We start from the raw sequence: 25614 nt of genomic DNA on the forward strand, positions 1-25614 counted from the left end.
GTTCTCACGGGGAGTGCTGGGACATGTGCAGAAAATTATTCTCCATGCTAGGCTAAATTTTTGATCTATCACTCTGTCTGTCATTGCGCTTGTCTCATTCACCCAACCCTGTTCTCCTATTATATGTCCACTGCCTGTGCCAGTTCATGCTTTTTGAGTCTGACGTTACAGCTCTGTCTCATTTCCCACCTCTTTGAGTTGATTTGCAAAAGGATGGAGACTGCCCGGAAACTACATGCCAAGACCAACAGATTTTTGTGAAACAATGCATTGTAACAGGAGAGTGCTGTTGTAATTACTCCGACACAAGTGGTCTGTACAGTGTCAGATTCTCTTTCTTTCACTTTCCTGCTATCAGAAGTCCCATCATCCAATTAGGGCTGGGCGGTATGATCAAAATTCTATATCACGGTATTTTTCAAAATTACACCAGTTTCACGGTATTCAACGGTATTTTTTCCCCATGCATGAGTGGATGTTAACCACATTTTCCATTGCAATTACTGCAGTAGACTGGCTAAGAATAACCTATTCCACTGTCATGAGAATTGTACATTGTATAAAAAAACATTTTAATGTGCACACAAGTATTAATACAGGTTTGCATGGCCCCATAAAGTGATAGTTTTCAAGGGGGTGGCACTAATGAAGAGAAGGAATCACACTGCATGACAGTTGCAGTCAAAATATAGAACTTTTTTATTGAACAAATTTTGCAAACAACAAACTATAATTTTGACAACATATTTTTAACCATCGAAAGAGGCATTTAGACTTAGTAAAATATTCAGAGTTGCTTGTCAAAAGTTGTATTGCACTGAACATGCCTTAGAAAAGGAATAAAGAGTAAATATTTTTTGTAAACCAACTACACTTTCTGTTAATGTTATCAATCTCTGTCCACTGACACGTTAGCTAAAGTATATGGATTGTAATGGCGTTGGTTATCTCGATCCACTGCTTGCTTTTTTTGTCGAAGGCAGTACCTCTAGCAAATTCATCTACAAGTAACATCTGACTCAAGTGTCCTCTAGCTTTTTCAGTTTTACCTGACGACGTGGAAGGTGCCAATCTTAGTTCCATACATTCATGGTACATTAAAGCATGTGTGCAGCTAAGGTGGTGTAGCAAATTGCTCGTGTTGCCGCCTCCGGCAACAACTTTAGCTCCACAGCATTTGCAGTAAATAGTTGTTTGGTCCACATCTGACCTTTTAAAACCAAAATCTCCAGACAACTGACACGGCTCCTTTTTTCGGCAAAAGTTCTTATGTGTCATCATGTTCAACTTTATCGTCTGCTACAGCTTCAGTTTCGGAATGTTCTCTGTCAATTTTCACCGCTCAATACCTCCACTAACATGTGTTTAGCGGTGTAGCAGTGAAAAAGGTCCCCCCTTAAACATTTTCCCGCTGCGCCACAGTTCAAATGTTGTTTAGGCTATTTAAACCGGTATTGCGGTATAAGAAAAACCCATATCATAACAAAAATAAAAAATGGTTTTCAGTATGAACCGGTATACCTCCCAGCACTACCTCCAAGGTTACACTATTTTTAATTTTGGTAAATTTATTTGTTGAATCATTTTTAGAATACAGTTTTAGAAATTGTCAGACTAGTGCAGAAAATGTACAATGAGGAAGAAAGGTAAATGTTAAGAAAAGTGAATGTTAATAATACAATTCAAATATCTGCCATTTAATTTCAGTGTTACTGATACTACATTATTCAAAGGTGCAAAGCTTTTAGAGTTGCTAATGTCCAGTTACTGTCATCCTTTTTTAAAACATAAATGCAGGAACAGGCTGAAGGCAAAAGCAAAACTGGGAAGCTATGAAGCAGGCCCAGCCTTTATATTGACTTGGAACCATCTGTGAGTAACTTTTCTATTTTTTGACAATAAGTTGCTTATAACATGAATTACTTTTCTCCTGTTTTTGATCCTGATTGAAATGTAACTATGCTTTTTGCAAATTTAAAGTATCGAAAGGCCTTTTTTATATCATATCAAATCACATTACTGTTTTTATATTACAAACAATTCATTAAAAAACATATGGCATTTACAGTCATGACTGGGTTAACAGCATCCCAACTAATGACTTCACGCTTTAATGAAGGAGCTTCCATACAGATAAAATAAAACAAAAATTTAATTGTATAGTGTTGAAACGCTATTGTAAGCGGTCATATAACAGTATTGTTATTAATGTATTATTATTACTGCATTTCAAAAATTATTATTAATTTATGTGATGCATTTATAATGCTAATGTTTGATTAGGTTAGCTTAGGGTAGGTTACGTCAGGTTAGGTGTATGTGGCAAAAATGACACAAAGGCATGCCCTTATGTGTTGCTGGTAAGCAGCTACTGTATGCAGAGCATGGAATGCAGCAATGCAAACACAACGCCTTGTATCCAAAGTTAGCGTGGTGAAAATGACATATTAAAATATGTCAACATACTCAACCATTAAATCGACTAATGAAGCACTGTTCAGAAACATATGCCACCAAGAAATGACTGTTATGAGTGCCATGAAGGATAGAAGGGCATCCTGGCTAGACAACGGCATGACCTCCTACCAAGATGGAAGATGCCTGTGGATGGATGAGCAAAGCTGAGGGCCAGGAGCAGTTCCATCTCCCATACGTTAGGTGGCAGTGGTCCTCTGGAGGCATCACAGTTTGGACACCCTCCGGGGTTCATGGGAAGTGGTGTACGGAACTGAAGCCCTTTCAGGGTCCTTTGGTGCAGCAATATCAGGTGACGTCTGCCCTGTACATGCTCCCCACATGTCATGCCGCATGACCAAAAGCCGCTCCGTGTCCAGCATAAAAGGAAACCACTGCCTCCCAACTCTGACTCCCCAAAACTCAACTGGAGGTGAAGAATAATGTTTGTATGGTTATTGGCTGTGCCTCATTATGAAAGTGCTTAGTGAATTAAAAATGTATTATTTAAACCACTGACTGTGTTGGGCACTATTGGGTCTGGGGTTTTGGGCTTGGTGGTACCCATTACTGGTTACACTGTACAAGGAAAATTAAAAAAACACATACACAAAAAATTATTAATGACCTCTTTAGTTGTGCCTGATAGCAGTTCAGTATTTAACAATTTAAGATAAAAAAAATGGTGGCACTCCAAAACATTTCAATTCCTGGAGATGGTATAACAAGAAAAAAACCTGAATACCCATGCCTAGAGATATCACATGATATTTGATCACATATTCATAAATAGTTTACTAAAGTTAAACATTTACTTTGACTGACAGGAATGCTATTGTCCAAATACATGCTGTCAGACTGTCATTAGCAGAAACCAAGAAAACGCCCAGCTTTGCAGCATTGGGTTAATATAAGTGGGGTGGGGGAGAGGCCTAACCAAATGGTACAATGTTTTGGGGACTTTGGTTTAAAAAGGTTTAGGAATTCCTGCCCTATACTATACTATATAAGGCTGCAACGATTAGTCGACGTAATCGACGACGTTGACTGCAAAAAATCATTGACGCAGATTTTTTGTTGTCGATGCGTCATAAACAGAACCTTCAATAAAGGCTACAGTCACAAAGAACCACATTGGTTTTTGTAACTGCAATGCACTACATGAACGTCTGGGGGGCAGTATCGTTTGCTATTGTTTGTCAAGACCGCACACAGTCCTACCAACGAAGAAAGGACGTCAGAGGAGAAGAAGAATGTACAGGAAAATTAACGTGGTTGCAATGGTGAGTCGGATAGAGGAGGGGGAAGGAGATGGAAAAAAATTGAGACAGAAACTTTCTAAAGTGTGGGAGCACTTCACCGAAAAAGAAAAAAAAGTTGAATGCAGATTAGGCAAAGCGGAGCTTTCTTTTCAGGGCAGCACCACCGTGATGCATGAGCATCTGAAACGCAAGCATTCTGGAGCTGTGATGCTGCCGTCTCTTGAGAGGTAAATTTTAGCGAGTAAAGTTAGCGTCACATGTTAACGTTGTTGTTTATACTATAATATGTATATCAAGGTTTCGGCAATGATAGTTAATCCTTAAACCAACACATACTTGGGGGTTAATTCACCCCTAGACGCCAAATACTTTTTAGCTGCACCTTTTAAGTAAACGTCACAATTCTCAAAGAAAATGTGAAATTTTAATGGAAAACGTATTTTTTTTCATGCAAAGAGCACCACAATTACTGCAGCACAGATCATTTTACACACTGCAAATGAACTGTAAAAACTATAAAAAAAAAACTACTGTTACAATCTATTATTATATGTTCAAGGTGCAACTGAAGCCATTGATGAAATTCAGTAAATCACTGAGCCAACTGCACTTGAACTGGCTGCACACAAACACACAGAGGTAAACACTGATGATTGCAGGCTCATCTAGTGCAGCGGCTGAATCCCAGAGACAGTGGTGCTGCAGTCGTGAGCTGGCTGCTCAACAAATATACGGCACTGACTGATCACCTCCGGCGTGCTGGCAAATTGCTCTGTGAAACAACTACAGTATAGCCGGTTACGGGGGTTCTATGAATGTATGTCGCCGAATATACTCGCCCCCTGCGTGCTGGCAAATTGCACTGAAACATGACTATAGACGGTTGCAGCATTCAATGAATATACATCGCCAAATATACTTGGCTCCGGTGTGCTGGCAAATTGCACTAAGAAACAACTACAGCCGGTTGCAGAGTTCAGTGAATGTACGTCGCAGAATGTATGTCGCCGCATATACTGGCTTCGGCGTGCTTCCAACTTGCACTGGAAACCGACTCTAGCCAGTTGTGGCTTTCAATGAATGTACTTTTCCGAATATACTTGGCTCCAGCATGCTGGCAAATTGCATTGGGTACCAACTATAGCCGGTTCCGGCGGTTTAAGGGTTAAGTGAAAATAATTTCAGTTATGTTTGCTAACGTCTTTGGAGCTATAGTAAACGAGTGAATAGGAGTAGCTGAGCCGTCCTAGTTTTTTTTTCTTCTTTTTCGTATAATATTTGAGTTCATATGAATAGTAAACCATCTCTAACTAACATTAGGTAACTTGTGTTTTGGAGTCTATCAGTAATTAGCTTGTTACATATTTTAGTCCGTTATTTTTTTATTTCGGCATAATATAGTACATGATGTGATAAACTACAACACTTTTCCTTCAGAGTGTGATGATTAAAACATCTTTCTCTGTTTGCAAAATCATTGTTGTGTATTCCTGCTATCTCTACTCCCTCTGAGCGTCTCTTCTCAGCAGCTGGTAACATTGTCTCAAAGAAGAGAGCCAGCCTCACACCAGAGCATGCCGAAATGCTAATGTTCCTGCACTGCAATCAGGAATATATGAACTGAATCTTTTGTAAACTGTACATTATTGTTTTATTTTATTTGAATTGGAGCTTTATTTAAACTTTTGAACTTTAAGACACACCAGTGGCCATTTTTGGTTAAGTTAAATGCACTTTTTTTGTTGAAAGACTACGTGCACTTTAGTTTGTATTGTTTAATGTATTTCTTTTTTATTGTGATGGTCACACTAATATAAAAATATCTGATTATTTTCAAATTCATATGTTTCACTGGTTGTTATTTTGATTTGATTATTATTAATTTTAATCGTGTTAGTGCAGAGACATCAGGGTGACATTCACAGGTGGACAGACGTGAGCAGATGAGGTAAGGCATGCACTGGAGCTCAAAACAGAATGTGCAACCACAGGTCACGGGCATCAAAATAGTCAGGCATGAAATAATCGTGACTAATCGACTAATCGAAATAAAAATTGAACAATTAGTCGACTACCAAAATAATCATCAGTTGCAGCCCTAATACTATACTATACTATCTAGTTTTAAATCTGCAATGGGAACAAGGCAGGAGAGGGCCTTACATTGAGAACCTAGGACAAGGAATGAACACTCACACACACTCAAACACACACTCATATAGAACAAATTTTAAGTCCAAAATTAACCTAATACACATGTCTTTTGGATATGTCAAGCATGTTGAAAAAAGGATAAACAGAAGCAGTGTGACACACCAAGGATTTACTGTAAATCCAAAACTCTGGAGCTGTGCCGCAGCAACACTAAAGATTCTGCCATCATGCCATCTTTTACCTTTCTTATGCATTTTCCTAACTGAGTGTTTCTTTCTTTTTGTCATAAAACCAATACTTAAATATGTGGAAATAACATGTCTGAGTTTAATTCAAGTACAACATTTCACATTAAACGGGATTAATAAAGTATCTATCTATCTATCTATCTATCTATCTAAACCTTAGTGTCAGGCCACAGCACACATCTTTTCCCTTCATTCCAGTTTATGATAATTTGGTGGCTGGCAAGCAGTGTGGCCTAGCAGTTACATAGTTGACCTTTACGTCACATGGGTGTCAGTACAATCCACACTACTGACTCACTGTGTGATCTTGAGCAAGTCACTTGACCTGCCTGTGCGCTCATTGATTGCAATGTTTTCTGTTCTTGGGAGTTACATTGGGTGAATATCTCTTCCAAAAATACAATGAATAACAATAAGCAGGGAAGAAGGCCTGGTTCATAAATGGTGAGATTTGCTAAAAAAAACAGTTTTTAGATAAGGATTCTGAACAGAGAAGATATGATTGGACTGCAAGATCAACATGCTGATATGAGAAAAACTGGAACTAATAAGTAACCAATCATGTGTTCGGATTCAAAAAAAAATTAAAAAACAAAAAAGCAATTAAAAGAGATAACTAACGAAAAATTTAAAAAACAAGTATCAAGGTAAAACATGACACCAAAAGGAACTATAGAGAGTTACAGACTAAGGAAGAAATCTGATTGGCGCATTAAAAACACGTGCTACAGTGATTATCTCATCCATACCTTGTACTTATGGTAAAGGCCATTCCTCCACAAAATTTTAAAACAGTTAGAACACGGACTGATTGATACACAGAGGGTGACAGGTCAAAAGGTCCAGCCCTGCAGAATGGAAGGATGAAGATTAACATGTTAGCAGATATCAATATGCTTTGAAATAACTAAAATAATAACTGCTGTATTCTACAGATAAAATAGTGCACATTAATTATAAAGTTATTACTAAACTAAGGCCTTTAGATTAGCTATAATGTCTGTTTTTATAAACATTAACAAGTATTTTTTGGTTTTAATCCCAGAACATAACAACATTGAGTATTTTTAACTGAAGAGCTGATTTTAAAAACTTAATAAAGGCTTAGATAAGTAGATAGCTAAAGTCCATCCAACCACACATGTTTGACTTTATTGTGTCTACCACAGGTTCACACAGAGCTATATAAATGTAATGAATTATTATTATTACTAGTCATTTAGCCCGTTACAATAACGGGCGCTAAACAGTAGTGCATAAACATTAGTAAGAACAGTCTATATTAAATGGCAAGGGACTTTGACCTCATTCTTTTTGTCGGTCGTATTTTTCTTTCTTTTAGCCTGTCTTTTGTTGATGTTTACTTGCTGAGCTGACCGTTCTTCGTGGGCTGCCGCCATGTATTGTGTGGCTTTAATTTTCTGTGACAGTAATACTGTCTTGTACGGCTCTATTCAATAAGGGCGCGCACAAAAAGGCGAGCTTCAAAAGGGCGACCTCAATTGAGCGCGGCGAATAAAGGCGTTCGTAGATAATTTAGTTCAAATGGCTCTGGAATATGTGAAGAGCAACAATGGTGCAGATCTTTATTTACGCGCGCCTTTATTCGCTGCGCCCAATTGAGGTCGCCCTTTTGAGGCTCGCCTTTTTGTGCGCGCTCTTATTGAAGGATACCGTCTTGTATGTCCGCTGGCTTGTACGTCTGTAATATACCTTTAATTTTCTCTGGCGGTAATACAGGCGTGCGCGTAATATGCCTTTAATCTCCTCTGACAGTAATACTGCCTTGTATGTGGCTGTAATATGCGTCACTGTATTGTGTACCTTTAATTTCTTCTCGCAGTAATACTGGGTTGTATTTCCGTAAAACGCCTCTAACTTTCTCTGACAGTAATATCGCGCATCGCACCGTGCCCCGCGCATGCGCACTTCACCAAAAGACACCCACACACGGACACCTGGACGCACATAGGGATTTTATATATAGAGATTAGAGGTTATTCTGGCAGCAACGGTACAAAACAGGAAGCTATAAAAGGATAACAGTCTACTAACGCACTCACACTCCTACACTCCTACAGGCAATTCACAGTCAGTCAGGAATTAGGGAAAAACGTACGTGCACAGAGAAATCATGCAAATCCCAAACACACAGTTGGTGATCTTGGAATTAAAGCACACATTTGGCAACTTTCTCCTTATCCTGGCAGCACTGGTCACAGGATAGGAACAAATCGTGGATATGGTGTGACCTCACTGCAAGGCAAACTCGTATGCAAACACACACTTACCAAAAAAGGGTTGATTTCAAATTGACAGTTAACTTAATATGCACATATTTGGAATGTGAGAAGAAAAATGAATTGCTCTGTGGAAAACACAGGCAAACTTGGGGTCAATGAGGCAGCAGCAGCAGCAGCACTAGCCAGCGTGTCACCAGATCACAGGGCTAATTTAGAGTTCAATTAACCTAACCTGAATACATCTGAGATGTATGAGAAATAGAGGCTCAGAGTGTTCAACCTAAATAAGAAGACCATAAATTTTACAGAAAAAAATAATGAGACCATTTATTTCTTCAGACTTGTTTGGTTTGTTAAATTTTACTTATCAATATCTGAACCCACTTAATCCAGTTTAGGCTTGCGGGGAGCTGGAGTAATTTTGGAAGGGCTGGGTATCAGGAACCAACACTGGAGCCCAGTCAAAAAGTCAAAAATCACCCAATAGTTTTGAAATGAAGACCCAGCTACTTGCAAGTAAACTGCAAACTAAAAAGCAATATTAACATCCTTTCCCATCTTTGAATATAACTGATCATTTCTTTTTCAGTTTTTACATTGCTTTTCTCAGAAAGAACCAATGCAATGTGCTTTAAAAAGCAAATATGATGACAATACAAAGCAATATAAAGAAGTACTGTATAGTAAATTACAAGATAATTCAAAACCATGGTAAATCACAGGCAAAGACAGAGTTGAAGCAGACACGAAAACTTTAGAAGACAACTTCTAATGTGTATTGCAGTCATGGTGGAAAATTGTTGGTCCATAGGACTGAACAGTTAGTCCATTGGACTAAATATATTAAACAGATGAAAGCTACAAAAAATTAATATTTTTCTTTAGGACCAAACCAGAAGAGACTGCAAGTAGACAGGCTGGATACCCAAATAACTGCAAGAAAACTGTGCATCCAAAATTCAGCTAAAAATCATAGTCAAACAAAACATGAAAGTAAAACCCTCAGCCCTCACCCTTTTCCGTTTTTTTACAAGTAAATCCAAAGATTGAACGTTAGCCTCTGTGTGCACTGCCATCATATTACATGCCTTGCCCATATGACCAGCAACTGACGTCATCACCACAAACAATGTGGCCACCTCCAAGGAAATCATGTAGAAAATAAGACCCCTTTATGAAAAAAAGCCCAAAACAGAAATGGCACTGACATGATTTCATAAAAATAGTGATAAAAGTTTTACAAAATGAAAATAACCTCCAAAACGAAATGATAGTATAGAAATAATCACCAAGGTTTCAAAATACTGCTTATGACAGTACACACTGTACAAATCAATTGACACCTAGGAATGACACGAAGGGCAATACACCTGAGCTAGCATTAGTATCATTAGTATAGTGGAGTCAGTTAAAAATAAAATTAAATACTGGGATAACAGAGCTGAGATGAATATAAAATAGGCTTTTCTTGTGCAATGTCAATGCTCTGAAATCAAAAACTGCTCTGGTCATTTTCCATGTGGAGTTGTCAGGTTTTCTCTATATCTCCAGGTACTCCAGTTTCCTTCCACATCCCAACCACATTAAATAGCTGTGGTAAAGGTAACAGTGAATGTACCTGCAAAAGACTGGCACCCATCCACAGCCATTTTACAGCCTTACAACTTTATGTTGTCAGGATATATAATCTGCGGTTTGTACAATCATGTGCTAGAATAAGCAAATTAAGAAAATATTTGGATAGATTTGTGGTTTACAACTCTCTTTATATGAAAGCATTTGAGAAATAAATGGCAGTCGGCCGGGGGTCTGATTAAGCCATCCCATTGATGTAAAATAGGACAAAAGGGACCCATGGTTTCCTGATTCTGGAAAAACTTCGAGCAAAATGACAGCTAAAAACCAGTCTAGTGAAAACTGTGAACCAGCCCAATGAATGGGGCGGTTGATATTGACTGATTTTTGACACTCTTGACATGCAGAGGGGTCGGGGGATTTCAGCAGTGTGGGCGTCCTCATGTACCCTTTAAAATTCATGCAGAAAAAAAAACACAGCTAACACCAATTTTTTACCCACACAACACACAAAATAGACCAATTTAGCATGAAAGCCGCATATCTGGCAGTCCTGAAGGGACCAGGAATGTATGACAATGCATAGTTTTCATTACAAAGCAAAACATACAAGGAACAATTAACAAATATGAGTCAAAAGCACAAAATGAGGAAAAGAAACACTACAAGGAAGTATTATATTATTATTATTATTATGGACTCAAACATGGGTACAAAATGTACCTACCTGCAACGTGAAACAACAAAAACACCTCCACATAATTTCCAATACCTTTTCTGACACCACCAGACAACCTCTTGCCAACACTCATTCCTCTGGCTGCAAGCTCACTGGAGTGATACCCAGATGTAGGTTTTAGGCTTTCTCAAGAAATCACTTCTGGAATTAAGCTCCTGAACCACTTCCAGAGCTAGAAATGCCCTGTAGAATCCAAGTGGCCATGCTCATGGACCTTACCCTAGTTGCCCCAGGTGTCTATACAATCCTGAGCTCTAACAGGCAAATCCACAGAGGCCTGTCTTATATAAAAACACAGCATGACACAAGGCTACCTGTTGTCATGTGCTCAACAGAACATTATAATGTAATAAAAATAACTGCCTGAACCCCATTATAGTCAAGACATGGAATTGGGAATCGCCTCTCCCTGCTTCCTTGATCTTAAAAAAAAAAAATATAGTTACAATATCATATAGGAAGTACATTTAAAAAGTCTGTATTGGTACAGCACCTTTCATGGAGAGTCACCTCTCACTGCACTACACTCGTTCAGCAGAAAATGTTACAGCAACATAAACTCTGATCTTTGAGGTGCAGTCATACTGTATAAACAGCAGCTCACTCTGAAACACTGAGAAGCAGAGAGGCGATTTAAACTTCTTGTAGCCCCATGGATTAAAATGCCACTGTTTTCACCCCCTTGCCAACAAATCCTAATGGTTATTAAAAAACATTAAAAAGTTGCTAACAGTATAAACAAACCATTACCAGGTTTTCTAATTGTTGACTAGTTAAATCACTGATATGGAAAAAAATGTGTAAACGTCTAAAACCAGCTTGCTGAATAACTCAAAATGCACTGAAACGTTATACTGTGATTGAAACAAAAGACACAAAGGATCAAAGCCAAGTGGACAGTTAAAAGAGACGTAAATACAGCAGTCAGCACCAGCCTCAAGAACCCAACACCACGCAGGAAGAAACTGGATATCAGGAGTACTTAAGATTATGGCATGCTTGCCTATCTGGCATATAAAGATCAAAGTATTTTTACTGATAAACAGAAAAAAACTTTCAAATGTGGTAACTGACCATTGTAAACAATGTGGAAAAATTATACTTGTATTACCTGTTTAATAAGCAAGATCATTCTGAAAAGCATGAAGGAAATTAACTACATCTGTCATCAGGGCAGAAATTTGCATAAAACCAGGCATGAGTTAAAAATTCAGCCTACCTAAAATATACTGTACATGACAAGTTAAAAAAAAACACATAATAAGGAGGCAATAATTAGCAAAGACTGTGTTTGCATCTTCCATGTCATCAGGATTTTTCTCTGGGCACTCTGGATTTTCTTCCACATGTTTAAAATGGTTAGTGGTAACTTTAAGTTGGCCCCATACAAGTGAGTGTGGGTGCCCTGTGTCCTCACACTTTTAGAATAATAGGCTGAGATTACATCTTGCCTGAAGAAGGGGCCTGAGTTGCCTCGAAAGCTTGCATATTGTAATCTTTCCAGTTAGCCAATAAAAGGTGTCATTTTGCTTGGCTTTTCTCTACATTCATAATGGCTAACACGGTACAACACCCTAGTACTACAGAATAATAGGCTCAAATCCTTGCCCCGTCACTGTAGTCATTTTGCACAGTCTCTCAATATGGTTTATCTCCAGGTACTGTATTGCTGTTTTTCTCCCATATCCTGAAGACAAGAGTGCTACATTGAGTGGTGACTATATAATGGTACCATTGTGGGAGTAAGGACTTGTATGGGAATGTGGTCTGAGATGGACTGAAATCCACACAGCTCCAGATTTTGCAGGTTCTTTTGTGGATTTTGATTCTCTCCTTCCACATTCTTAAGAATGTGTTAAGTAGATGGTCACTCTAAGCTGTCTCAGTATGAATGAGTTTGCCCTGCTATGGACTAAGAACCCAAATAAGCCTGATTCCTGTCTTGCTCCCAATATAGCCAGGCCAGGCCAGGCCCTGGTCACCTGAGACCTTGAACAGGACAAAGCAATCAACGGACCAATGGACAGAGGATGATTTAAGTTTCCATCTGTTATGTTTTGGCCAGGGTTCCTTCCTTGGCTTATGGTTTTTGTCCCTTTCATTCATTTTTCAGTTTGAATGGTTTAGTATAGTTATTTCTGTTGATATTGTTTGTTCATTTATCATTCTGTCGTTATGTTTACTGTGTTACTGTTTTTTACGAGCTGTTTCTTTAAACGTCTGCATGTTCCCTGTATTTCGTGAGTGGTTCCCCAAAAGATGGGGCCACCTGTCCACCACAGTAATGCCTTATGGGTAATGCAGTCCCTTGCTGTTCATTGGATGTGCTTGGTGATTTGGTGAGTTCTCATTTTGATTATCGCTTCTTTGTATCTACTGATTTTTGTGACTTCTGCTACTACTTTTTAGGTTTCTGATTTCTGCTTTTTTTTATTTGAACTTGTTTGCAGAGGATTACCTTTAATGCAATACATTTTTTATAATTTTGACTATTTTGTTATTTTTTGAAAAATTTGTTAATAAATCCTCTTTTATAAATTTATACCGCCTCTTGTGAGATATAGTTTGATATATTTGTGACTGTCATGCATTTTGAATGCTGAAAAAATGTTCTCCTTTCCCAGGGTTAGGGTCTTCTAGAGTGAGACTTATTTTTGGGCAGGCCAGTTAGGTTTCTGGCCTGTTTTAATAGGCCATTTAGAAGACCTCACCTATTTTTGATCTTTTGGTGTCAGAATCACAACACCATCAACAAAAGTAAAAAACAGAACAAAAAAAACCTCACTAATGACCAGAGCTCTTTGCCCCCAATGACTACTAATGCCAAACAATCTCCCATTTTCCTTAAATAACCATGACCCATGCCACTTCTCATTGCAGACAAATTTATGTGATCCTTAGATTAAGTGCTGCTGTACACATATTCTACATATATCAATTAACAAATCAATTAAATATAGGACTGTTAAAACAATTCAAAGTTTTAATTGGGATCAATTGCAAAATGTGACAGGACTAATCATATGTTTACCAGGGTAGTTCAGTGATGTTCACTTGACCACAACGTATCAGTTGCTCAAACTGTGAAGACTTGTACCATTCATATAAATCCTTGATGCGTGACTCAGTTGTCCCATATGAAGGTAATGCGTAAGAATTGTCTGACTTCACTGAATGATGTCTCTCAGCCCTATATCATCAGTTATGTATCTTTAAACAGCTACAGTCTGGTGTTATCCATTTTGCAATAAAATAGTGGTAGTCAATGCTTTAGATTTTGTTTCATTCATGGGCACAAGTCAAATTGCACATTCACGGATTGTAATTTGCCAAAGACTGTGCTGTTTAACGTTAAGAGTTTTCAACAGTGGCATCAATTTATATTTTGCTCTTAAGTGATGAGCCATGGATGTTGTACTTATGTGATATTTAAATCTGAACGCTCCAAGTACAAATATTAACAATTATATCCTCTGAACTATCTGGGAGATTTTAAATCAAAAGCAACAACCATAAATTTTATGTTTCTCAGTTATCATTAACAAAATAGCTTAGTTCAGGTGTTCCCAAACTTTAAGAGAACGCCCCCCAAATATTGTATTATCTGGTCAGGGTCCCCACTAATATAAAGCCAATGCCATAAAACAAAACATGATCTTGGTTGATGTTAACAGTAGTTACACAGCATGATTTTGTATAATAGCAGACCTATCAATCAAAGCAAATGGTAAAAATAATAATAATAATAATAATAATGTGTAGATAATTGACACATATGTTTTGTAACGTCATGTGACATCCCAGTCCAGAGGTTTCAACCCTTTTTTCTTGGCATAGCACCTTCTGGAATCAAAATATTTTGTAATATCCCCATTTTCTTTTGGTTTTAACTTCTTACGTACTGAACTCTTACTAGGCACAGCTTAAAGTCAAATTTCTTAACACCCACCACTCCCCCTAATATTCCATTTGGGGATTACAGAGAATTTTTTAATGTGGTTGTGTATGTCTTTTTGTTTTTCTTATGTACATCAAATGTTTATTTTAGTAAATTATCCTTTCTTATAAAACTAGTACCATGGCTTGATAAAGAATATAAATTTGCCTAAAATTTCCATCCATCCATCCTTTTCCGCTTATCCGAGGTCGGGTCGCGCGGGCAGCAGCTTGAGCAGAGATGCCCAGACTTCCCTCTCCCTGGCCACTTCTTCTAGCTCTTCCGGGGGAATCCCAAGGCGTTCCCAGGCCAGCCGAGAGACATAGTCCCTCCAGCAGTGTCCAGGGTCTTCCCCAGGGCCTCCTCCCGGTTAGACGTGCCCGGAACACCTCACCAGGGAGGCGTCCAGGAGGCATCGTGATCAGATGCCCGAGCCACCTCATCTGACTCCTCTCGATGCGGAGGAGCAGCGGCTCTACTCTGAGAATTCTACTCTAAAATTTCCACATTTTTAATTTACAAAAATTATTGTTACATATAAATTTAGATCGAAAGAAGTAGAAAAACAGTTCAAGTTACATAAAACTTCAGTTGAAAAATGAGTAAGATAACGGAATGACAGTTGTGACGGCTGAGTGTCTTAATGTTTTATAAAGTTAATATTGTCAACATCAGATATCAGTTTTGACAACTTTAATAATAATAATAATAATTCAAGCACAGTTCTCCTTCTAATTTCAGCCTATTCCTGTATTTACTATTAAATGAAGGATGAAGGTTACCAAAATCCTGACAACTAAGTCTGAAACAATAGCTTTCTACTGATTAATATTAAAAACACAAAAATACAATGTTAGACAGATGCAACATTAGATTTTATTATTAGCAACTGTTAAAATTTGCCTTTGTTCATCATTGTATTGTACATACATCTGTCTTAGCAAATTTCTGAAACTGTTCTAAAAAATGATGGTACCAAAAAACAAGGTCACCAAAATTAAAAATCATGCAACTTTGGAGGACCAGACCTGAGAGGGAAAAAGGCACTCTTTCGCAAAAGTCCATCACTCTTGGCGTGTGGTTCCCAAGCCATTCTCCATTCTGACATGGATTGGCTCAAAAAGGTGTGGATGTGAGAAGCAGCTGCTGTTTCATTGCAAATGTGAGCAGTGGGAGATTTCCATTTAGTGCGGTCAATGGACACAGAAGAGAACGGAGTTGGGAAAGACCGGAGTGGAGTCTCACAGCAGGAGCACCATGAGATGAAGCAGCGAAACTGAAGCGGAGCTGAGGGTAGAGACTTGGATTTGGCTGTGGTGTGGTCTTTTAAGTCAGTTTTTTTTTTGTTTGTTTCCTTGCGAACCAAATGACTGCTTTTAAATAACAATTTCTTACTTACCTATGTGTTTATTTAAAAACTACTTCTTCCACCCATTTAAGATGGGTTGAAATCTAAGTAATCAATGTAGACTTAAGCATATTCAGTGTTAATGTTTGCAGTGCACCATCAATTGGGATGTATTTTATAATGCATATAGCAGTAAAATGCATTGCATTTTTCATTCCAACAGAGTGTGCATCACAAACATTTGTAGTAATAAAATGTATTGCATTTTTCATTCCCACAGATGGCACACCACAAACATAAGCATTGTTTTTACAAGTCCCATTATCAAATGCCTTATAACAGATGGACACACAAATACACACACACACACACACACAGACACTTGTCCTTTTATTAAGGTTGACCAAGCAATTTAAAGAAAATGTTTAAATTTAGAAATATATTTTTAAAACAATGTCAACCTTGCCGGAACCACTAAAGCCAGTTTGCCAGTAAATTGCAGTTTAAAAAAAATAATGCATTATACTTTAGAAATGAACCATGTGCATTAATGCTTTAACTGTGACAGCCCTAATTAAATTAGAAAATATAATAAGGTACTGAGCACCATTCTGTTAACATTAATATTTCACCAAGGATAAATCCACACATTCTACACTCTTCGATTTTGTTTTTAATAAGGTTTACATTTATTTAATTATCATTTCAGGGAAAGAAAAAGATGCATCGTTTTCATTAATAAACTTAAAAAAGGCCATCCATTCATCACTCTTCAAGTACAGGGTCAGAGGCAGTTGGCAAAAGGCACAGGACAGGACCCAACCCCACAAGGCAAGTCACCAAAAGGCACACTCACACATACACTCCGGGTAAGCCACAGTGCCTGGATACATACTGCTACTAATATTTATTTAGAAACAGACACTATAATACCAGTCTGAAGCACTCATATTTTTGTTTCCCACAATAAGCGCGTTTAATAAGAACACAGAGTCCTTGAACAACTAGTTCAACAAGGATGAAAACATACTGTTTAAATGCATACAGATGGCAGCAAATTAGAATAGAAATTGCTTCTGCAATTCAAAATCATTTTGAGCACTTGCATTCTACTCATCCCATGGTTCAGAGGTACCAGAGCCTGCCCTGGAAAACAAATGCTTACCTCCTGGCTTAATCCCCTATGTTTTCCCCAGCAGACGCGATCCCAATTCCATCACACCTTACCTGAAAATTCCTACCAACCATTATAAAAGGTGAAAAGGTGAAGCATTTTCAGTGTAATGGCCCGGAACTTGAAATATCTAACATCGACACGCACAAAGGGTGTTTTAAGTGCAGGCCAAGTTCACAGCACAAAAGATTGACTTTCAATAAGAGAGGCACATAAAAATCAATAGCACATTGCATGCGGAGCAGATGTCACAATTAAGTTTTCCACATACTACGTGCTTTGGCTTAAGCGTTCAGTTTCTACCTATGCCGACTACCATATGAGAATATCTTGGTGATCACCTATAACATGATAAGCATACCTGTAGAAACAAATCATTAAAACCCAAGCTACAAAGGAGCCAGGATAGGAGGCCAGTCTCTGTCACCTGTTAATTTAGTATAAATGCACACCATCCCTCCACAGGTCTCAAAGCAGAACATTTCAGCTCCAGTCAGTATAACCCTCTGAAGCCCAGTACAGGTAGCAATGACTCTCACCATGCAGAAATGGGAGATACAAGCAGCTTAGTAATTAAAGCTTTGGGCAGCAAGGCACAAGGTTCATCGCTCATTTCACACACGTGAATCAGTATGTCATTTCATGCCTGTACTCTAATTATAAAAATATATGTAAACACCTACACTATAAATTTGTGTTTGTATCACCTGGATAATATATATGATATCGTACCTAACCAAAACTATCTTGCCCAACATTCACTTTAGGCACTTTGTCAAGGGGCAAGTAAACAAATATTCAAATATAATTTAACAATACATAAACTCTCATGCCCCTTTTGTTTGACTCTGAACAAAAAAAAACAGTACTATAAAACTAATCACTAATTATTAGATAAACGTGCTCAGAAATAACATCTCACACCCAGCAGTTCATGGCTAACACGCATGTCTATATCTGACAGCGAGAGCATCACTCCAAGATTCCAATTCTTGAACCAACTCAATCTAACTTCAGGACTGTAAATAACTGAGCATATCTCAGCAACGCTAAGCAAAAGGCATGAATCAAGTCTGGTCAGGTCCACCACAGGACAATATTAGGCCAATTTACAGTTAACTGTACCTTAGGGATGGACCAAACTAGGGAACCTGTAAAAAAAAAAACTGTCAAGGGAAAAATTATTCACATGAATCCAACAGGTTTAAGTGAAAGGTTTCACAAAAGAATGCTTTGGAAGAGGACGGAGACCTCATGTGTCTGTCTGCTTCATTTACATTTTTGTAGTCACCAACCCCGAAACCCACAGCTAACTCCACCTTTCTCCTCCCACTGCTTTTCCCCATGGTGCCTTTAGAGCCCAATGATCTAGCTCAAGTGTTATCTTGTTGACCACCAGGAAAAGAGTACTTGGTTATTATTCACATGCATTTGGCAACACTGGTAGCGTTTCATCATGCCTCAATATAGTTACTTAACTGCATTAAAGAGGGCCTTACCCACCCACTTAGTGTTATACTTTTACAACGTGAAGACACAAAGAGGGCATGCAAACTATATGTAACTAAGCCAAGTATTCAAAACAAGACAAACTGCATTTAATAAAAATGCAAACTGCCTTCTGGGTAGCACAGTGGTGGGCACTGCTGTCTTTCAGATCTAGTGCCCGGGATACAAATGGACTTTCCAAGTTCAAACTCTATCTGTATTATTTTCCTCCAAATATTAATCGTTCCCTCCACAATTTAAAGATGGTTTTATGTGGCCCCACATAAAGAAGTGCAGGAATGTGAAAGACTGTACCCTGTAATGGTATAGAATCCCTAACCAGGGCTGGTTAATGCCTTTAACCTAATGCTGCGACAACAGGCTTCATCTTCCTGCATCCTTAATTTGGTATATATTTGTCTGAGATTGCCAGGTATATTAAAAATTGCTAAAGCCTGTAAAAGGTTTAAGACAGTTGACTGAAGTCTAAAGCAATATGTAGCACTGCTTTGGGCTCATCTGACTTAATGCCACCAGTGCCACAGTCACTGTGGAAATGAACTGATCCAAAAATGACTGCCATTCGTTTTAGCCAAATGCAAGTGAAATATCTCATTTTTCATGCCAAAATATACACCTCCGTCCCTGCACTGACAGATCCAACTTTCAGTTTTATAATTACGGATGACGACATCTACAAAACGTTTTTCAAAAGAATACAAAAACAAAAATGGAAGTTCTAAGAGGTAAACTGAAAGAACTGGAAATGACCAAAACATATACAGTAACAGCTGACATTTTAAAAATATCTTCACAACAAACTACAACATAGAGTAAAAAAGGGCAAGAGACAAGAGCAGCCTGATGTAAATAAAGGACCAGTCTCTAAATGTGACACCTCATTATCTACGAGTCCCATTTACCATTGACACTCTGTCACATTTCACCTGGCCAGAGGTCATTTAAACACAAACATGTAACTCAGTGTGAGCGTGCAGGCTTCGACCAGTATGACTACAATGAGTTCAGCGTTCCTTTCACATTCTCAAAGATGTCTAGTGCAGCCTAGGATCCTGGTATGCCACCCATCCCCAGATTTCAGCATGTATCCTTTCTGTTCATCTGGTTTCAACCTTCATTTACAACCTCACAGCTAAAGGCAATTAAACGTTGTCTGTTTTATGCCCTGGTCCTCTTTAAAGAGCTTTAAGTGCCATCAATAAATCTAACTTCACAGGCAAGGACTGCCGGCTTTCATGTTCAGAGAGCAAAAACAAAAGACGAGCTGGTTAGGAAGTCTCATGTCACCAATACTCCACCCTTGAGGCAAACTAAAAGAGATTATTGCTATTATTATAATTATTATTACCATCACACCAGCACACTTAGTTTACATTTTCTATTAATCCGATCACCAACATTTTACTTATGTTTCTAAAACACTTACATTACAAGATCAGACAAAGGCAAAAATAAAAACACCAGGTAAGGTACACATTTTAAAAATGGATGGCTAATTAACAGGCCATTTCTTGTTGCTAAATGACAGAATACAAAAAGTGATAAAACATAAATTAAGAGAAGTAAATTTAGAGAATCGGAAATTCATCCGACAAAGAGTCTAGTTTCTCTATAGGAATAAATTCTTTGTGCCTTTCAGAAGGCAGGCACACAGTATCTTCCAGTCATGTTGTGTACTGTACTTGTATTATGACAGATGTTGATGTTGGCTTCCCCCTAAACAATAACAAACATAACATTCTCAAATTCTCTTAATCCTATTCAGGACATTGAGGGCTGATGCCTATCTCAGAAATACTGGGAGCAAAGCAGGAAACCGCCATGGAAGGGGCTTCAGTCCATCTCAGGGCACACACAAACACCCAGACTCCCCTGGGGAACACCACTAAAACAACCAGCATGTATATACTGTAGGGATGAGGATGTAAAACCATAGCACTCAGAGTAAAATCCATGCAGAAACAGAGACAACAGGCAAACATCACAAGGACAAAGAATATAAATAAAAACAAACATGTCCTCTAAGCTTAAGCTGGATAAAGCAAGCCTGTAAATTGGCTACATAAATACATATACAGAGTTATTCATCCATTTTTTGAGCCCACTTGATCCAAACTCACAGTCATAGGAGAGCTGTATGTAGTTCACTAGACAAGGCTGGATGAAGATAGAAACCACCCCTGGGTGGATGCCAGTCCGTTTCAGTGCCCACATGCACACTGACACTCATTCATACAGGACCAACTAACTTGGGCATCTTTGGATTCTGAGGGGAACAGTATCAATCAAACAACTAACACAGAGACGGGCAAACCATGCAAATTACATAGACAGTGACCTTGCTAAGACTTGTACCCAGTCTTCTGGGGTTCTAAGTATCTACACAAACATGTTTATATATTTATGTACTTTTATAGTATATGACAATTAATACATACTTTGATAATACGCCGACACTGCAAAGACATGCTGTTATTTAGACAAATGAATTTTAACTAGTACAGTCTAAGCAGTTGTGGGATGTACATATTGGCACCTTACAACGGACTATTGTCCTATCCTTACTTGGTTACTGCTCTATACACAACACTGCTAGGTTCAGCACCAGCTCACCTGAACCATTTTATAACAGAATCTACAGAAATTAATAAAATGACAGACCATAACAACATAGTCAGACCCACATAATTCACACAGGAGACACAGGCACTGAAGCCCATCACACACACATCCACAAAGGGCTAATTTGGAATCGGCAATTAACCTGACATGCACATCTTTGTGGATGTGTGAAGAAAACCAAAAAACCCAAAGGAAAACCTGTAAAGGCATAGAAAAAATGTACCAACTGTACAGAGACACTGACTAGGTGCTGTGTTTGAATCCAGAGCACTGGATCTGGAAAGAGGCAGCATTCGCCATTGCACACTTTTGCTACTCTGGTTCAGGCAATGAATAAATAACATACAATGCAGATAGAGTAGATGCATATATTGTCCATCAAACCATTTTCTAACTCACCCAGTTTAGCGTGGCAGTACTTGTACTGGCAGCACTGGACACAAGGTATAAATCAACACTGATCATTCTAATGCACATTCCATGCAGCTAACACTGATCCAAGTTCAAGTTGTCAATTCTCCTAAGAAATCTTTGAAAAGTGGGAAGCAACTGAAGTATCCAGAGGATAATTTACACAAATGTATGGAAGCTCAAAAAACGCATTATCTGGGGTTGGGATTTAAGCTAAGGATTGCAGAGCTGTAACAATGCAGGATAGCTACCTTATCGGTCTTGGATATAATGTCAATTTTTCAATATAATACCTTCCTTTAATACACTGTATATACACTGTGCTCGATTTCCACTCACAGTCCACACTGACTTCCACGGATGAAGACCGGAGGCTCTACTGTGACCGAGCGAGGATGGATGTGTGTGATCTCGAACGGACTGACCTCCAGTCCAAGTTGGTTCCTATATCTACATCCAGTGCCAGTGTGCATACTGTAAGCACTTACTTTTCCAGGACAGAGTCACTGCTTCAATGACTGCTTAAAGAGACAAGCACTAAACACACATTCGCACGCCAACATACAAGCAGTAATGGAAAACTGTCAAGGCTTCTTTGTGCAAAGTGTAGTTTTAGTGTAGGAACGTTTGGCTTTTTAATTAAACGCTAGATTGATGGATCCTTAAAATACCCGGAAGCAGACAAGCGGATTTATCCTCTTCAGCCTCCAATACAGCGAGCGCAGCTCTACATCTTTGTTTGTGGGGCGAGTCTATACGAGGCTGAAAATATCGATGAGCCGGACGAGATGTTCATAAAGCTAAGTGTCAAACCTTCCACTCTATCTTTCTTTCTTACTTTTAATAACGCGATCTAGGAACAACTAAATAACTGTCAAAACAGTAAAGAAGAGAACAACCTGTTTTTGTTTTAAATTTTTACGCAATCACTCAGCCGGTTGGGATCGGTTCTTTTAAGTACGTAACTCAGCGCAATTGAGGCAAATTGCACAGATTAATATCACTAAATTGCTCACAGGGACAGCAACTAAAAACAACCTGTTTTTGTTTTAAATTTTTACGCAATCACTCAGCCGGTTGGGATCGGTTCTTTTAAGTACGTAACTCAGCGCAATTTTAATATCACTAAATTGCTCACAGCGACAGCAACTACTTTAAAGGCGATGATGCAGCTTTATGTTACAATTAGAAAAATGCATATATGGCATCGCTTTTATGAACGATAAATTAAAGGATAAATGCTCTCTTGCTCTACGAAGAAAAAACGGAAAATTTAGCAATGTGCTCTCCTGAATTGTATATTTGGCATCCCAGCGATTTTTTTTCGCTTAATAAATACCAAACACTTCAGGCAGTCTAATCATTTTAATAATGCTCGATCGCCGCATCCACTCTTACTGTAGCCGCCTTCACTCATACATCGACGTGCCCCTCGTCTTCTCGAACGATACCTCCTCTTTCGTTTACTACTTTGAAAGCTTTGGCATTGCATTCGCCGTCACCGCGATCTCACTGGAGATAGTAAAAAAAAAACTGGCGGAGAGAGCATGAGGTCCCGTAGCAGACAGGTCCCACGAGATTCCTAGAGTGTTAACTTGAAACTGCTGTTTCCCATTTTCAGTTTTATTTGAATCATATTTGCATAAGTACATGTATAGTCGACAAACCTACACGGCTCGATTCCAAGAAAAAAACGATCTTTCCATCTATACGTTATAGGACCGTGACATGTTTGTTTTAACTTTCAGGAGCAGGTGCTCGCAACAATACGGGACAGTGTGTGAATTATTTAAATATCCACAAGTGCCCTTTTTGAAAAAAAAAAAAAAAAACAATTCCCAACATTACAACACGTTTCAACAAGCAACTCATTTCCTGTGAGTAAAAGTGCACAGTTCATTCATTGCTTTCTTATACCTCTGTGTGTAGAAGTGAAACAACACCCCAGCTACGCACAAAATACAGAAAAGAAAACAAATCAAAAATATAAACAGTTTTCACAATTGCACCCTGTACTGACCGTAAAGCCCTTGGGATCGACTGCCTATTATTTATCAGCCTGTCATTTCAACTTACATTTGACATGCCACGCTTCGCTTCAGCTAAATGAAGTATAAGCAAATATCCATGTGCACGCAGCCCCAGCCTTAGCGAAGGGGAAAAAAAGAAAGCGCCCGTCCCCTAAACTAGCACCTATCCCCCCACGCTGCCATGCTCATGTCCAGAATCGGGTATCCTCCGATACACACATTGTAAACTGCTCCTTGCACTCTCGACCCCTCATGCGATCTCTCGTAAAATAAAGCAGAGCAGACAAAGGCTTACCTGAAAAATAAACCATCACTTAAGCGTTGCTCAAACAGCCACCCGTGTGTGCGCGGCGCTGATGCTTGCAAAATCTATAAATCCTGACGATCTAACAAGCTTGGCTTTTCCCAAATCTGCCCTAGTGCCACCAGCACGAGCACAATGCTCCCCCTGTCATTGTTCGATTTTGTTCTCCCCCTGTTCCAAATCCTTGTGAAATGTGGGTGGAGATTTCTTTACGAGCGGCACGTATACTACCACCATAGTAAAAGTCTCTTTGCTTATTATGCCGGAGCGGCAACGCTTCTGATAAGAAAAAGCCACCGAAAGCCGTCAGGACTGTCTTTAGCAGGATGTTGCGAGTGTTGTCCCCTCCTCCTCCTCCTCCTCTTACTTCTCTTTAAAGATTTAGTTGGCGCTGCCCCATTGTGAATATAAATCCAAGTGTTCGGCACACTTATTCAGACCTCTTATCTGCGCGCACCGCTCCGACCAGTAGGTCAACCCGCCCTGTCGGATAAAAAGAAAGGATTTTTTAATGTCTTTGGTGCTTACTTATAGTAAGTGCTCTTTACAAATCAAATATAAGATTTAAAAATGGAGTTTAATTAAATCAGCATTTATTTAAAATAGATATGTATACAGGATCCATTAGAGAAGCATAATTGAGCGTATTTCAATGCCTGATTTGTTAGCAACGTTTTAAAATTAGATTATATGTATTTATTTATTATTATATTTACTTACAATAGCCCGGAATATTCTGACTCTGTGTCTTTCATAGAACACCAAATGTGATTTGTGAAGAAAATAAGATTTTATGTATTTATTTTTATTATATTTATTTATAAATAGCCAGGAATATTCTGAGTCTGTGTCTTTCACAAAACACCAAAAGCAATAGCTTCTCCAAATATACACATTCAATCAAAGAAAAAAAAAAAGGTAACTAAAATTGTCTAGTGTGATGAGGTGTTCTTCAGGTCTTCTTCAGGGCGATCTAACAAATCATAAGGCTGTTATAAGCAGCTTAGTCCATTCTTTCCAACCAACATTTTTTCCCTGTGGAGTTACTGAAGGGCTGCATCAGCATTTACCTGCAAAAAGAAATACAAAAAAGGATATCTCCACTCTAAAAAATAGAAAAGAATTAAAGAGACTCATGAGCAGGGGTGATCTTCTATGAAACTAATGAAGCTTAAGCTTCAGAGCCCCTAATTCCAGAGAGGCCCCACAAGCAACTTTACTCCACAATGCTTAAAGATTTTTGGGTGTCTACTGTATGAGAAGGAGTTATTAAAAATATAATGTTAATCTTCTTCTTCTTCTTTCTGCTGCTCCCATTAGAGGTTGCCATAGCTGATCCTCTTTTTCCATATCTTTCTGTCCTCTGCATCTTGTTCTGTTACACCCAGCACCTGCATGTCCCCTCTCAACACATCCATAAACCTCCTCTTAGGCCTTCCCCTTTTCCTCTTATAAAATATATAATTATTATTTAATTATATAATATAATCAATGCTACAGCAATTTTAATCAAAATGTGAGATGTAGTGGCTCAGATTTTTAAAAAGTTTGTGGTAATCTGTTGTGGAACAAAACCTTTTGAAGAAGATAGTGATAGTCACACT

General features: G+C 38.5%; 1 protein-coding gene across 3 annotated transcripts in view; it reads right to left on the reverse strand.

The window, feature by feature from the left end:
* The window catches only part of LOC114650806 (beta-galactoside alpha-2,6-sialyltransferase 2-like), a 170683-nt gene extending 146313 nt beyond the window's left edge, over positions 1-24370 (reverse strand). For 2 of the 3 annotated variants that reach the window (XM_028800684.2, XM_028800683.2), the window contains exon 1: positions 24002-24370. The gene's annotated coding sequence lies outside the window, so the exon portion shown is untranslated. Of the gene's footprint in view, positions 1-6867; positions 6967-24001 lie in introns of those variants that run through there. The other variant, XM_051926796.1, reaches the window with a different exon arrangement.
* Between the last annotated feature and the right edge of the window lie 1244 nt (positions 24371-25614).

The sequence above is a fragment of the Erpetoichthys calabaricus genome, chromosome 4 (assembly GCF_900747795.2).
Source record: "Erpetoichthys calabaricus chromosome 4, fErpCal1.3, whole genome shotgun sequence".
In the NCBI taxonomy this organism is placed as follows: Eukaryota; Metazoa; Chordata; class Cladistia; order Polypteriformes; family Polypteridae; genus Erpetoichthys; species Erpetoichthys calabaricus.